Source organism: Fukomys damarensis, unplaced genomic scaffold (genome assembly GCF_012274545.1).
Source record: "Fukomys damarensis isolate Sample0158 unplaced genomic scaffold, DMR_v1.0_HiC HiC_scaffold_26, whole genome shotgun sequence".
Taxonomy (NCBI): Eukaryota; Metazoa; Chordata; class Mammalia; order Rodentia; family Bathyergidae; genus Fukomys; species Fukomys damarensis.
In genome coordinates this window covers 12,279,662-12,283,934 of record NW_022900938.1, presented here as the reverse complement: position 1 = coordinate 12,283,934, position 4,273 = coordinate 12,279,662, and the positions used below count along the sequence as shown (strand labels likewise).

The following is a 4,273-nucleotide window of genomic DNA, read 5'->3' as shown; positions in this document are numbered from 1 at the left end:
CTATTCATATATATGTATGTATGCACACAGGGAGACACACATGTTAAAGATCACTTGGGTTCGAATTTTTGTAAATAACATAAAAAGCTGTATGAGTGTTTTTGTTGAGTCTCCTGATGAAGGTATTCATCCTCTACCATCCTGGCAGACAGCCACGAAAGCCTCCACTGTGGTCCAAAGTGTACTCTCACCCTAGTGATATTAACTAACTGAGCATCTTTTTTCCCTGAGGGGCTTTTCATAGTTTTGCCCATTTTCCTATGTGTTATGTGTTCTCCATTGTTTTAAACAATTAATTTATCTATTGTACAACTTCTATCCACTTGCAGATATTACAACAAGCACATCGCCAAGCCCTCAGAGACCTTGTTAAAGATTGTTTAAGGTAAGAAAGAGGTTAGAAAAGCAACTGAGTACATAGGGTGTAGATTTTTGAAAGTGTAATGGCTTCTGTGATGGGAAAGTCATTAAAGCCTGCCCGGACTCTCCTCCTACTCAGCGACTCCTCCCGCTGTGCACGAAAACATTAAAACTATAGGGAGATGGCCGGAAAGAAAGGCAAAACCACAAAAGGCAAAGCTCCACCTGAAGATCTCAATGGAACAGTCCGTGAGAAAATCCACGCTCAGTAAGGATAAAGCAGTGACGGGACCATGTGAAGCTTGCAGTGGCCTGAGAGTAACCATAGCAATGACAACTGCGGGAAAGGGCTGCTTACTTTCTTACCAAACCGACTCAAAGATCTTTATTAAATTTCAAGAATAAGAAGAGAAATGAAAATTTAGAGGAATCTGACCTCAGTCTCTACTATGTTATATAAACGTCTAGCTTCCAACTAAATACTGAAAGATCCTCAAAGAAGAAAAGAAATAAACCCTTATACTATAAAGAAATAAACCATTCAACAGAATCGAACTTATTTGATGGAAAGCTGATGAGACTGTGAACCAGGGAACCAGTGCAGATGAAGTTAGATTTAATGTGCTGACGATTCAAGAGTCAAAAGTCCACAACATGCATGAGAATAAAGGGAATACCCAGGGCAGGAGGACAATTCTGAAAACAAATTTCAGAAGTGCTAGGAATATACTCGCAAACAGATTGCAAATGCCATCGCAAAACACCTAATCAGAAAGCAGTTATGTGTAGATCAGTGAACCTGAATACATTTGATAGAACTGGGCAGAAAGTATCTAACTTGAAAAATAAAAACTGTGAAATAAATAGCCCTGGAACATCCAAGAGCTGTGTTGTAATCTGAAGCGATCTAACATACAAGTGATTAGAATTCCACAGTGAGGAGAGAGGGAGAACAGGTCAGAAGACATAAAAACATAATGACAAGGACGCTGCAATAATAAAGACAATGAAAATATATTTATTGGGAATGGAAAAACAGAAGTATCTTTATTCATAGATGGCATGCCTATCTATATATGAAATCCTAAAATCTTTTATAAAACTGCTACTAAAACTAGTGAGTTCAGCAATGTGGCAAGATATAAGATTTATATTATATATGTATATGAAATATATACAATATTTAAACAACTCCCTATACAATATTTATTTTTTTTTTATTGAGTTTATTGGTACATTTAGGGATACAGTACAGTTACATTCATTGTTGGGATCATGTACCTTTACATGGCAAGTCTTGATTCTCATTTTTTTCCCCTTACCTCTGCCCTCCCTTCACCCCCTCCTCCCCTCCCCTTCTACAAACACTTTATTTTCATCTTTTCATTCTCTCACATTTTTTTCTTTTCCCTTTTTGTTCTTCCCCTACGTATCACACCTTCCCTACACCTTTAGCTCCTTTCCTCCCATTTCTAAATGTCAGTAATCTTATTAGAATCTTATGCATTGTTGCAGAATATTCACACCAGGGAAACTATTTGGTATTTACACATGTGGGACTTATTTATTTCACTTAGGAGTATATCTTCAATATGTATCCATTTTCCTATGAATGAATCTATTCTCTTGCTCTATGGCTGAGTAATATTCCATTTTATAGAAAAACCACATCTTCTTTATCCAGTTTCCAACGGATGGGCAAATAGGTTGTTTCCAAGATTTAGCTATTACAAACTGTGCCGCTATAAACATGGGTGCACATACTTCTCTGTGATATGATTCTTTTAACCCTCCTCCATTGTTGGTGGGAGTGCAGACTAGTGCAACCACTATGGAAATCAATATGGAGATACCTCAAAGAGCTTGGACTGGAGGTTCCATTTGACCCAGCCATCCCTCTGTTGGGTATCTTTCCAAGAGAACCTATACAATATTTAAATTCAAATCTAAATATTATCAATATACACATAGGTCCTGAAATAAAAATGTGACCTACTAGGAGCAAACATCTTTAAATTCCTTTGTGCAAAACTGCACCTCACAATGAGCAAACTTGCCTGACTTGTCTAATTCAATAATGAACTTCCCTCTGAGAAAACTTTAACCTCCTCACTAGAAAAAGAAGTTTAAAGCATTATAAAAATGGAGAAATAGAATCCAAAGCCCCTTGCGCACTTTTCCTTCCTATTTCCTGAGGTACTCTTTGAAGAATAAAGACAGACTTGAGGTCCGGCCTGCGTGTCAGTCAGATCAACATGGCTGAAAAAAATGTCAACTCAAACTGCCCGAAGATCATCTACCTGCTCATGTCACACCTTGATTCCCAGTCTCTCTGTTGTTTAACATCTGGCTTTGACACTGTTTTCAATACACAGGTATTCATTGACTGTGTCAAATAAAAGTATTTTCAATTTAGGAAATGAACAATGTAAAGATCATTGCAAACTGAGTAAAAATTGCCAAAAGGAAATGGTACTTGACGGTTTTCAGATTGAAAATAACAAAAGCATTAAACACTGCGATGCACATGCGTATCAAAACATTATACTGTACCCCATCAAGAGTACAGCTTTTGCTTTTTATCAGTTCAAATAAAAATTTAAAATAAAATAAATAAAAAATTAATTTGAATTTACAAAAGTAGAATGGACTTGTTTAAAAAAGAACAACAGCCTAACCCGCATTGCTGTTGTGAAGCACACTGTACTCCCTTACATCAAAGAAGATGTGCCAGGGTATCCGCAGACACACAGGGAGGAGGAGGAGGGAGCAGGACGCCAGCCTTCTGAGGAAGCAGACTGAAGATGCCCCCCGGGGTGGGGCTGTCCCGGTCCCCGCAGTGGAGGGTGCCGTCCACAGCTGGACGCGTGAAGGCAGAGCGCTTTGCAGGTGCAGTTCCCGCAGTGAGGAAGGGGAAACCGCATGGCGTGATTCCTCAGGGAGCGCAGAGGCACAGAAACTGTTATTCGGGCACTCAGAGGGAGATATTCTTGAGCTTTTTGACGGTCACTTTGATACCAAGGTCGGACACAGAGCGGAGAGTGAGTTACCGAAAGACGGCTTTGGAGGCCAGGGCTGCCGGGCAAGCGGCCTGCACGTATCCCTGGGGTGAGGCCCGGCAAGGCGGGGCTGGCAGAGGAGGAGAAGACGTAGCACCGGCTCATCGCCTCCTGCAGGGAGCTCCGCCGGCCTTCGTCCACGCAGACCCTCAGCGTCCAGCTGTATTCGGATGGTCTGCGTGGGCGCGAGTTCAGTTCCACGGGCACACTGCGCACGAGCCTTCGGCCCATGACAACGAAACGTACTTAAAGATGCTTTGTATGGAGACGTGGTTTCAGACCAAACTATCCCTTGTTGAAAACGAAGTGCAATTGATAGAAATTGCTAAAATACAGATCAAATATATCAGGGTTATCAGATCATTAGCAAAGTGGAAAGCCAGGTTTCATTCAGAAGTCTTTATTTTTAAGGGCAAATAATGTCAGAGCGACTCCCAAAAATAATCTGCTGTCCCTGTGTAATCAAGAGTTGCAAGATCATAGCAGCTACACTTTATACTTGCCTCCCACTATATAAATGAAAAAGTTACCTGTTTCGGCTCCAAAGGAGCAAAACTGGGGGAAAAAAATCAACTAGAATGTTGATCATTCGAGTATTTGTTACGTAAGAAGACATTTGCTGGTCACACAGCTCCCACAGCAAGCGCTTGGCCTCTCCCCGAAGAAGCGCACGGATTTAACAGCTAAAAGCCACATGCGGTGCTTACGGCTAAGAGAATAGTCCTAATCCTGCCGGCTCTTACCATAGACTTCACAGTTGTCCTTTTAACTATGTCTTAGCACAGTTTGAGAATATATGTTAATTGCTGCTTACTATTTTTTTTTTAATTTACTGAAATCAGCCCATAACACCA

At 40.7% G+C, this 4,273-nt stretch overlaps 1 pseudogene; it reads left to right on the top strand.

Annotated features, from left to right (window-relative positions):
- Positions 1-2,615: 2,615 nt before the first annotated feature.
- Positions 2,616-3,669, top strand: LOC117283429 (annotated as a pseudogene).
- The last annotated feature ends 604 nt before the right edge of the window (positions 3,670-4,273 follow it).